The 12,438-nt window shown below is 41.3% G+C and overlaps 1 protein-coding gene across 7 annotated transcripts in view; it reads right to left on the minus strand.

Moving 5' to 3' along the window:
- Positions 1–12,438, minus strand: part of itsn1 (intersectin 1 (SH3 domain protein)) — a 234,291-nt gene that overhangs the window by 204,704 nt on the left and 17,149 nt on the right. For 2 of the 7 annotated variants that reach the window (XM_072259913.1, XM_072259910.1), the window contains exon 2: positions 861–1,000. The exons of the other annotated variants lie outside the window; for them this stretch is intronic. The gene's annotated coding sequence lies outside the window, so the exon portion shown is untranslated. The remainder of the gene's footprint in view (positions 1–860; positions 1,001–12,438) is intronic. 7 annotated transcript variants of the gene reach the window in all.

The following is a 12,438-nucleotide window of genomic DNA, read 5'->3' on the forward strand; positions in this document are numbered from 1 at the left end:
TCATAGAGTCCATTCTCACGTACTGATGCCAGGCGTGGACACTCACCAAGACGATGCGAAAGTCTCCAGATGGTTGCTATACACGAATGCTCCGGATAGCTCTTTATGTGAGTTGGCAACAGTACATGATGAACATCGAGATCTATGACGACCTACCAATGCTCACCACTAAAATCGAGGTGAGAAGACTGCAACTACCAGGGCACTGTCTACGTCACCCCGAGCTACCTGCCAGCCTAGTCATCATATGGGAGCCCAAGCATGGAAGGATGAACCCTGGGCGCCCCCCCCCCACCCAAGACTGTAGTCAACACGCTCTTAGAAGACAGCAGCGTGGCTCATGTAGATGAACTGAACACACTGATGAGGGAGGGGGAGAAGTGGAGAGTCCATCATCGTGCCCGACGCCGGCCCCCTAGTAGTAGTAGTAGGGGGCTACCTACCCAAGTCCCCAAATCACCTTGCTGCTTTCCTCTGCACTAACTCCTCCATCCACCCTCACCAAAACACCATTGCCACTGGGTCCCTTTGCCACATTTCTCCTGTCTGCCTGTTCCACTTCCCTTCAGTTCCACGCTCCACCCTGCTTTCCCATCAGATTCCATTATCACTGCAGCCGTTTGTTGCCTCTGCCAATCACCACTCAGGCACTGTCACTCTTTTCCATTCTTCCACGCTCATCTTGACCCACCTATCACTTGCTAGCTCTTTTTCCAACTGTCTCCATCTTCCCTCCATTTTCCAGTCTAGATAAAGTGTCTCAATGTGAAACATAGACTGTTCACTCCCCTCCAGTGGTGCTGCCTGAGCTGCTGAATTCCTCTGCTGAAGGGTCTTGGCCAGAAAAATCAACTGCTTACTCTTTTTCATAGATGTTGCCAGGCCTGCTGAGTTTCTCCAGGATTTTGTGTGTGTTGTTTGAACTCCTCCCGCAAGTTCTTTTTCAGAACTGCTGGCTCTCATCCATTATTAATCCTTTAGTTTCATTGGAGGAAACAACCTGGAAGTCGGTATGAAAATGATCAAAGTTACATTTTGCCATTAATTTACACTCAAGTACCATCAGAATTCACGCATATGTTAAGTTCTGGCGTATATCATGAAACAATGGATTCACTGAATATGAACACTGCACTTTGTTTTTCAGTATGAGCTCTCAAGCTTGGCCTGTCATTCATTCACAGACCTCAAGCACATACTTAGGAACCTACAATCAGAAAAACTGTCCAATATTTAATACATTTTACGTAATATAATAAAAGATGCAATCAGTACAAATCAGGTGTCAGAGAGATGTAAATTTGCCACTTTGCTGATTCTACCAATCTGTCCATCAGTAAGGATAGGCAGCAAATACTTCCACCATTATTATTCTCAACACTGGTGTCCCACAAAACTGCATCCTCAGCTCCCTGAACTGTTCCCTATACACTCATGACTATGTGGAAAGTTTCTGCTCTAATTCCATCTACAAGTTGACAAATGACACTAACATAGTAAGCCACTGCTTAAATCAGAATCAAGATCAGGTTTAATATCACAGGGATATGTCAAATTTGTTGTTTTGCGGCAGAAGTACATTGCAATACATTTTTCTTTAACTACAAATTACAAAGAAATACTTTAAAAAAAATTAATTGAGTACTGCTAGACCAAAAAATTGAGGTAGTGTACATGGGTTCGTTGTTAATAATTGTTCACTACTATTGAACATTGCTCACTGTCAGAGTACAGAAAGGAGATAGAGAGCCTATTGGTATGGCATCAATATACCAACCTTTTCCTCAATGTCAGCAAAACAACCTGGAAGGTTGGTATAAAAATGGTCATTAATTTCAGGAAGGAAGGCAGCATATGTGCTCCTGTTTATATCAACACTGCTGAGGTTGAAAGGACTGAGAGTTTCACGTTCCTACAACGCCTGTCCTGGTCCAACTACATTGATGCCACTGCAAAAACAAAAGCTCACAGCAACTCTACATCCGAAGGCTAAAGAAATGTGCCATATTCCTTTTGAGTCAGACCAATTTTTAAAATTGATGCACTATAGAAAGCAGATGCATCATGGCTGGATATGGCAACTGCTTTGGCAATGACGACATGAAACTGCAGAGTTGTGGCCATAGCTCAGCACATCATGGAAACCAAACTCCCCTCCAGAGACTGTGTACACTTCTCATGGCCTCAGATGAGCGGCCAGCATAAACAAAGACCGCACCCACTCTCTCTTCTCCCCTCCCATCAGGCAGGAGTAAAAAGTCTGAGAGCACATACCATCAAGCTCGAGGACAGCTTCTAGCCCACTGTTATACAATTATTGAATATTTTCCTAGTAGAATAATGGATTCTTGACCTCACAATTTACTTCATTATAGCTTTTGGACCTTCCTGGCTACCTGCACTTTCTCTGCACTGTAACACCATTTTGCAGGCCGTTATTGTTTGTTTTACCTTGTACTACCTAAATGTAATGAATTAATCTACTGTGTATGGATGGTATGCAAAGCAAGTGTTTCACTGTGCCCCAGTACAATAAATTAATTTCATGCATAAACCCTTGTATCTCACATTGTTATTAATTCTACAAAACAACCACCAATACACGAAGGAAAGAAAAGTAGTGAATATTATTTCAAATTATATCTATTTTATTAATTATTATTTTCAAATTCCCAAACAACCCAAGTACCGAAGCTGTGTGTTGCACTTCCAGATTTCTTTTCCTAAAGCACTACCCGGTAATGAAAATCGACATGAAGTGTCTCGGCCTGAAACATCGACTGTTTACTCTTTTCCATAGATGCTGCCTGGCCTGCTGAGCTCCTTCAGCATTTTGTGTGCGTTGCTTTGGATTTCCAGCATCCACAGATTTTCTCATGTTAGTCATTCAAGTTATTTATGCTAATTCTTCATAGGGCAACTGCCACTCAATGCAAAGAGCTCCGAGATCTCCTCCCCCAAAAAAATGCACTCACTTGAAGTTTTAGTGAGCAAGGCTGCTAGTTAATCTTCCTGGAAGACCTTTGTTATTAAAGAAAAAGAAGGCCAAAGGGACCACAAATTCCACACTGAAATTCGTCAGATTGTGGCTTATTCTCAAAACATCACACACAATTCACATTATCCTGAGTGCAGAAAAATCTCAAGTCTCACACATGCTCAACAAATGATCACTTACAACCCTCTTACAGTGAATTTTACAACCCTTTTAGGGCTCATTTAGAAACACACAGTGGCCCCAATTCTTGATTTCTCAGCATAAAGCAGCAGCTCATCAGCATCTGTTCTAAAGTGAATCAACAGGATAATGTACACTTTAGAGATAGTTCTTCATACTTCTAAACTCCAAACCTACTTTCTCCGTGGATAAACAACCACCGACCATAGCTCCAAATTTTTTGCAACAATCAATCTCCACTGCATAACTGCCATATCAATTTCTAAAATCCTGCATAATTTTCAAATGTCAGATCACTATACAAAACTCAGCAATATTTCCTTAAACTTTACTTTTGCAATGAAGATCAATATCGCAGATCTTTTGGGTAAGGATCGCCACAATTTAATTGCCTGTGTCTAGTTGCTCCCAAGAAAGTGTGGTGAGCTGCCTCTTGAACAGTTGCAGTTGGACTTGTGGGTTCACCGACAATACAGGTTCTAAAATTTTGAACCAGTGATGGTGAAGGAATAGCAATATTATTTCCAACTAGAAAATGCCTTCAGTGATCTTACCGCCCTTTGCCTTCTGAGCACTTGCTATCGCTACACATTATCTCGGTATTCTCTAATCACTCCAAATACCAGCCTTTATTCTTCACCCATTTAAAAACATCTAGTTTTATATACCATCTCTCAAACTGAATAATTGTACCTTTCCTCAGATATATAGCCCATCCGCCCAATCTCTTACCAATCAATTAACATATCTATACATATTCTTTGTATGCTTTGTCAAACACCTTCGCTTGGTCCGCGGCAAAAGGCAGGACCACCTAGTGGTCACCCACTTCATTTCAACTGCCCTTTCTGACACGTCTGTCCATGGCTCCCCTAGTGCTATGATGAGGCCATTCAGATTGGAGAACCAACACCTCATATTCCATTAGGGAAGAAAGTGGAGCAAGGGCATTCAGAATAGGATCCAAAACCTCCAGGCTATACATCAAGAATATCAAGACCTGAGCAAGTGGCTGAAGGATTGTAACATTTCAATCTACTTATCTACCCATCCACTTTATCAGCCATGACCTGTCTCATCTCTGACTGAGTCTGTGGATTTGACTTTGGTCTCATTTGCTACCTCAGAAACAACAAAATGTAAGTGGAAATAATTCATTCTTAATCTTGAGAGAATATTAAAAAAAACACAGGCAACAATATGCCAAGATGAAGACAACCGTTTTAAACTCTAATATACTCTATTTATGGAAGTTGACACCTGCTAATACATCAAGCCTAATGGGAATTCTATAAAGCTTAATCTTTCAGTAAATGATTTACAGAGATACTCAGGACAGATTTCTACACTTAATTATAGGACCACTGAATCATTAACATTTCAAAAACAGAAATATATGCAAAAACACAATGAATTAATATTTCTCAATGAATGGTACAATGGAAAAAAACAAGCAGCATCCATCATTAGGGACCCCCACCATCCAGGCCATGCTCTTTTCTTGCTACTACCATCAGGAAGGTGGTACAGGAACCTCAGGACACACACTACCAGAATGAGGAACAGTTATTACCCCTCAATCATCAAGCTCTTGAACTAGAGGAGATAATTACACTCAATTTCACTTGCCCCATCACTGAACAATTTCTACAACCAATGATCTTATTGTCATCTCATGTTCTCTATATTATTTATCTGTTTGCTTGTTTTCTTTTATTTTGCACAGTTTGCTGAATTTTGTACATTGGTTGTTTGCCTGTCCTGTCGGGTGCAATCTTTCATTGATTCTATTATGTTTCTTGGAATTACCGAGTATGCCCACAAGAAAACAAATCTCAGGGTAGAATATGGTGACAAATATGTATTTTGATCATCAATTTACTTTGAACTTTGAAAAGTATTACATCAATAGTTAATTGTGCATTTAAATGCAATATCTGTTAGAAAGTATTCTGAAAATCCAATGTGCCTTTATGACAACAGATATTTAAATTTCCAGTTATGCAACAGCGAAAGTTAATGTATGCTCAACTAAAAGCACTCAGTTTCAATTTCCTAGTGGAAACGTATCATCATTGAAAGAAGTTATTTAACTATCAGATTCGTTTCACTCCCAGCAGAGCAGTTCCCTTTCCCCTCCTTATATTGGGTCTCGCCAATATATACACTATTCAGGGCCCCAAACAGTCCTTCCAGGTGAGGCAACACTTCACCTGTGAGTCGACTGGGGTGATACTCTGCGTCCGGTGCTCCCGATGTGGCCTTTTATATATTGACGAGACACGACGCAGACTGGGAGACCACTTTGCTGAACATCTACGCTCTGTCCGCCAGAGAAAGCAGGATCTCCCAGTGGCCACACATTTTAATTCCACATCCCATTCCCATTCTGACCTGTCTATCCACGGCCTCCTCTACTGTAAAGATGAAGCCACACTCAGGTTGGAGGAACAACACCTTATATTCCGCCTGGGTAGCCTCCAACCTGATGGCATGAACATCGACTTCTCTAACTTCCGCTAAGGCCCCACCTCCCCCTCGTACCCCATCTGTTACTTATTTTTATGCACACATTCTTTCTCTCACTCTCCTTTTTCTCCCTCTGTCCCTCTGAATATACCTCTTGCCCATCCTCTGGGTCTCCCCTGGCCCCTCCTTGTCTTTCTTCCCGGACCTCCTGCCCCATGATCCTCTCGTATCCCCTTTTGCCTATCACCTGTCCAGCTCTTGGCTCTATCCCTCCCCCTCCTGTCTTCTCCTATCATTTTGGATCTCCCCCTCCCCCTCCAACTTTCAAATCCCTTACTCACTCTTCCTTCAGTTAGTCCTGACGAAGGGTCTCGGCCTGAAACGTCGACTGCACCTCTTCCTACAGATGCTGCCTGGCCTGCTGCGTTCACCAGCAACTTTGATGTGTGTTGCTTGAATTTCCAGCATCTGCAGAATTCCTGTTGTTAATGTTCAAAAGCATGCATAGTCAAGAGGTTCAATTGTTGCTCAGAACATTAGAATAGAGAAACGTGATCTGAGTGACTTTGACCGTGGAATGATCATTGGTGCCAAACAAGGCTGTTTGAGTATATCAGAAGATGCTGATCTCCTGGGATGTTCCACACACATAACAACGTCCAGTGAGCAGCAAATCAGTGGATGAAAATGCTATGTTAATGAGAGGTCAGGAAAAAAATGGTCAGACTAGTTCAAACTGACAGTAACTCAAGTCACCACACATTGCAACAGTGGTGTGCAGAACAGCATCTCTGAATGCACAGCACAGTGAACCTTCAGGTGGATGGTTACAGCAGCAGAAGACCATGAACATAAACTCAGCAGTCACTTTATTAGGTACAGAGTGTATATTTTGTAAGCTCCCCTTTCAACACTCATGCAAATCAATTACACCAAGGGGTAATGTACAGTACCTAATTTACCACTGTATCTTTGGGATGTCTGAGGAAAGTCAAACGGTCACTGAAAATCAAGACTGATCCTGGATCTTTGGAGCTGAGGCAACAGTGCTTGCAGGTGCAATAATGTGTCATCCAAACACAAGAGATTCTGCAGTTGCTGGAAATCTTCAGCATCACACACTAAATTCCAGGGACCAGCTGACTGCGCTTATGCCGGCTGGTTTAGCGAGCAGAGCGGCGGACACCCCTGCTGAAATCTGGAGGAAAACACACAGAGGATGCAGAGGGGGATTCACGAAGGCGAAGAAAGAGGACCGGGTCAACACAACAGAGACTTATGGAGAAGAGGAGTTTGGTGGACAATGGACGAGTTGACGGCGCTAGCCAGGCATCAGTGAGCATTTCGGGAGTGCAGTGTTATGTGTTTTACTGGGGCTGCACGAGGACATACCCCATCAAAACTTTTCCATGGATGGTTTCCAGACCGTTCGGGCTGACCGGAAGTGCACTGAGAGCAGTAAGCGTAAAGGAGTTGGGGGCTTACTGTTCTGGTTAACAATGGATGGTGCAATCCTGGTCATGTTACGATCGAGGAACGTGTTTGTAGACCGGATATTGAACTTCTTGCTGTTGGACTCGGGCCATATTCCACTGAGATACAACACTGGGAGTCACGGGAGGTTGTTCCTGCCTGTGGCCATCGAACTTTGCAGCTCCTCCCATGGAGGGTCAGACACCCTGAGCCAATAGGCTGGTCCTGGACTTATTTCCATCTGGCATAGTTTGCATATTGTTGTCTGATTGTTTGTGGTTTTTGTATTGCTATAATTATGCTCTATTCTTGGTTGGTGCGGCTGTAACAAAACCCAATTTCCCTCGGGATCAATAAAGCATATCTATCTATCTATCTAAATGCTGGAGGAACTCAGCAAGTCATGTAGCATCATGGAGGAGAACAAATAGTTGATATTTCAGGCCAAGAACTTGATGAAGGGCCTTAGCTCAAAACAGCTGTTTATTCCAATAGATACTGCCTGACATGCCGAGTTCCTCCATGTTGCCCATGCCATCCAAGGTGCTTAGATATCTAACCGTAGTTTTGAGAAAGCAATACCCATTTACCTTGAGGTCCATCTCCTGTAGGAAAAAAATATTACTTGGGATGGAATGGAACACTACAAGCCTGGAAAATCATACAGCCAATATTTAGTGGTGTTAGACAGCCTTAACATATTGTTCAATGAACAAGGTTGCAACAGGAGAATCATTCCTGTTTCAGGCTCAATGGATTATTTCCTTCACTTGCCATTTACTGAGGTGAAAATAATCAGCAGTTAAGAGCATGTAACAAGATAAATGGAACCCTTAAGTCACTTGCGTTTTACATTTTATTAAGTGAGAGCTTTGTGTTCAAAGAATCTCAACTATGGAGTAATTTAATTACAAATGTGTAAAGCATTTTTGACAATGAAAACAATTCCCAAAGAGACAAGCATTCTAGATATGCTCATCTTGTAGCAATAATTTTATGCTACTTTGAAGTGCATAATTCTAGCTTCGAAAGACTCAAATATAAAAATTTTGCTGAAGATGCACAAATTAGTCACAAAAGCACAAGAATTTTTTTTTTTTTTTTACAAAAATCTTCATTTTTTCCCGTCGACAGCACTGCAACTCCCCAAAAAAATAGCCATGCAAGATGTGAGAAATTATACTCATATGGATGGCTTTGGAAGAACTCATGCATTCAATTCATTTCAAGTAACAAGCAAAGGTCTTAAGCAGCCAATTGTTTAAAAAAATTACTTCTGAATATCAAAATTGCAGGTACATACTGCTATGGTCATATGATAACTTCATCTTTGAGAATATGTGCATTCATGAACTTCCCAGCACCTGATCCAACAAAAAATATCCTGATAACATCAGCGTTGTTGTGATGCCAAATCGAATTCCGGCAAGTTTTTAAAAAACTGACAAGTTCAAATTGTTGAAAGTTCACTCCAAAATAAAATTCATTATGCGTGGAAACTTTGAGTATTTTTCTGCAAAGCGTTCAATGAAAAGTTTATATTGGTTATACTTAGCTAGCAGCCTACATTTAAGTAAAACAGAGGTTAGCCATGAAAGTAACACGACAAAATACCCGACTCACTTTATTTTTTTTGCATCCCTGATCAGGGCTCTGCAAACTATTTCTCAAGGCTATAGTTAACTTTGCAGAGTCTAGGTATTAGCATGGCTAATGCACCGTGAAGCAACCTCAGCAAACTATACTACAGTCTTATTCTCTGCAAATTGAACATTACCGATGCACTTCATTACCCAAACAGACCATCTTGGAAGTAGTGAAAAGGATGGAAAAATGAGCTTCCAATAAACACAGCTAAACATTTATTTCTTGCATTCTTTAGAAACAATGATTTAAACTTTTTATTGATCTCTTTGCAGAAAAGGGATTGAAAACCTACCAGCCAGTAGGTTAATTGCCATTGTAAATTTCCCATGATTAGACCAGGATTAAATGGGGTGGGGGGGGGGTTGGAGGGATTACTGGGCAGCGTCACTCATAGGGCCAGAAGCGGGCCTTTTCCACTCTGTATCTCAAAACTAAATACTCAAAGTATCCATTCTTAATGAATTTTATTTTGGAGGTGAGCATTCAACAGTTTGAACTAAACCTGTCCTGTTTTGTTTTATTTCAGTATTTGCAGCAGACTGAAACAAAATGTTTTGAGTTCATCACTCATTGACGTGCTACCCAAGGAGAGCAGCCGTATTCTGTTTTAAATTTGACAGAATTTGACCTTTTTTTTTTGAATCTATAAAAGTTGATAAACCTCAATACCACTACACATCAAGAAAAAAAATTCTCCACCAGCACTGTAGCCTGAGTTAGAAACATAGAAAATAGGGCTGAATGGCCTACTCCTGCACCGCCATTCAGTACCATCATGGCTGATCATCCAACTCAGAACCCTATACCTACCTTCTCTCCATACCCCCTGATCCCTTTAGCCACAAGGACCCCATCTAACTCCCTCTTAAATATAGCCAATGAACTGGCCTCAATTGTTTCCTGTGGCAAAGAATCCCACAGATTCACCACTCTCTGTGTGGAGTAGCTTTTCCTCATCTCGGTCCTAAAAGGCTTCCCCTTTATCCTCAAACTGTGACCTCTCATGTGAGCCTTAATAGACTACAACTTCCTCTGTGATGGCAATGCAACACAACAACAGCCATTCAAAGCATGTCTTTTGGAAGATTGATGCTAGGCTGTGGTATACAGGCTGCTTCCCAGCTTACAAATGTCTGACTATGAACAACCATACATACAGATGAACTTTAGTCTTAAAAAGTCTAACTAAACACATTCTTATCTCCACTTCCCTCTGCCTCTACGTATTGTATTATATTTTGCCTACCCTACCATCCTCTTCTGCTACTCCCCTTTCCCAGACCCACTTCTATCCCTACCGCGATATAAACTATAGTTTCTTCTCTCTCTACTTTAGTAATCCTTCTGTTTTATCTGTTTTTGTCATTCATTACAATATTATGGAGGTATAGTTACAACTGGGTGATTTTTGTGTATTTTATCACATCACTCATGGACAAAATCAACTTCAGAACTTCTGTAAAAATAGAATCCATTACCCAGGGACCTTCATTGATAAACCAATCACACCACTCCACTCATTTGGCAGATGGCACGAAATTAGGTGTTGTTGATAGTGAAGGAAGTTATCTTAGATTGCAGGGAGATCTTCATCAGATGGGAAATGGACCAGGAAGTGGCAAACAGAAAAATGTGAGCTGATGCATTTTGTAAAGTCTAATCAGTATAGGACTTGTACTACAAACGGCAGGGAAATAGAGAATGTAATGGAATGGAGGGACTGAGTTAATTAAAAATTGTGTCAGTTAGACACAGGGGTGTGGTGAAAAGGGGCTTCAGCATGCTGATCTTGATCAGTTTAGACGCTGAAAATAGGAGTTAGAACACTATAAGGCATTGGTTCTACTTGTGAGTACTGATGTGTAATTCACAAAGAATGCAGAAAAGACTTACAAGGACATTGCTGGGAATAGAGGACCCGAGTTACAGGGAGGGGTTGACCAGGCTAGGTCTTTACTTTTTGAAATGTAGAATGAGTTGTAACCACAGAAATGTTTAAAATTATGGAGACACACAGATAAGGTGGATGGTAACCCAACCGACCTTTTCTCTCAAGGTAGAGACCAAAACTAGGGATTGTAGGTTCAGGGTCAGGGGGGAAAAGATACAAGAACCTGAGAAACCATTGTTTCACACAGAGGGTGGCGAGTATATGTCAGCTGCCAGAGGCATGCAAGAAAGACTTGGATAGTTCCATGAAAGGGTGGTGCTTAAAGGGATACGGATCATATGCAGGAAATTGGGACCAGCAGGGTAGGCACCACGATCAGAATGTACTCACTGGGCCAAATGGCCTGTATTCATGCTACATTGCTCTATGAGTCTACCACTCCACTCTTCCCCTCAGGGTGAGTGGCAGCAAAAGTAGATGTCATAGGTTTTGGGTGAAAAGATGAAATATTAAAGGGAAATCTAAGGGGGAACTTCTTTACTCAAATGGTGGCGCGAATGTGGGACAAGCTGCGGCAGGAGTGGCAGATTTGTGTTTAACTATAACATTTAAGACAAGTTTGGATGGGGGTGGTCTGGGGGACCATTATCTCGATGCAGGTAGATGGAACTAGGCAGAAGATTCGGTCTGCATGGACTAGATGGGCCAAAGGACCGGTTTCTGTGCTGTTATGCTCTATAACTTTAATTGTTTTCCAATTGGAAGCCATGGATAAACCAAATAATCCATTCTCTACTCAAGTCCTGGTGTGAGGCATTCAAGTTGAGTGATCCTGACCTATACAGGAACCAGCAGGAATGTCAAGAGATATTAAACTAAACTTGTGTACTAGACTGGCCACCAATTGTGGCAAGGCTTGTATGATATAACAGGCTACAAACAAAGCATTCTCATCAATAAGAGAAATATTAAACTGAAAAGAGCTATTCCTGGAATACAATAGGTAAAAGACATACTGAAAAGGGAACATGTTAATAAAGGATTCGAAATTAAATGAAAATTAAATCTAGGATCAGAATTCTTAACTCATCCTCCCCAAAGACAATCAGGGATTTTAAATTTAATTAATAAAAATAAAGATTGAAAAATGGCTTGGAAGGCTACGGTTGGGATGCCACAGGGATCAGAATCAGAATCAGGTTTATTATCACCGGCATGTGACGTGAAATTTATTAACTTAGCAGCAGCAGTTCAATGCAATACATAATCTAGAAGAAAAAAAAAATAATAATAAAATTTTGAAAGTAAAAATTACAGTATATATATATTAGATTGAAAAAACATACAAAAAGCAGAAATACTGAATACAGTATTAAGAAAAAAAAGGGAGGTTGTGTCCAGGGATTCAATGTTCATTTAGGAATCGGATGGCAGAGGGGAAGAAGCTGTGCCTGAATCGCTGAGTCTGTGCCTTCAGGCTTCTGTACCTCCTTCCTAATGGTAACAGTGAGAAAGGGGCATGTCCTGGGTAATGGGCATTCTTAATAATGGATGCTGCCTTTCTGAGACACCACTCCCTGAAAACGTCCTGGGTACTTTGTAGGCTAGTACCCAAGATGGAGCTGACTAGATTTACAACCCTCTGCAGCTTCTTTCGGTCCTGTGCCATGGCTTCAATCACCCCCCTCCTCCAAACCAGACAATGATGCAGCCTGTCAGAATGCTCTCCACTGTACAACTATAGAAGTTTTTGAGTGTATTTGTTGACATGCCAAATTTC

The sequence above is a fragment of the Mobula birostris genome, chromosome 6 (genome assembly GCF_030028105.1).
Source record: "Mobula birostris isolate sMobBir1 chromosome 6, sMobBir1.hap1, whole genome shotgun sequence".
NCBI lineage: Eukaryota > Metazoa > Chordata > Chondrichthyes > Myliobatiformes > Myliobatidae > Mobula > Mobula birostris.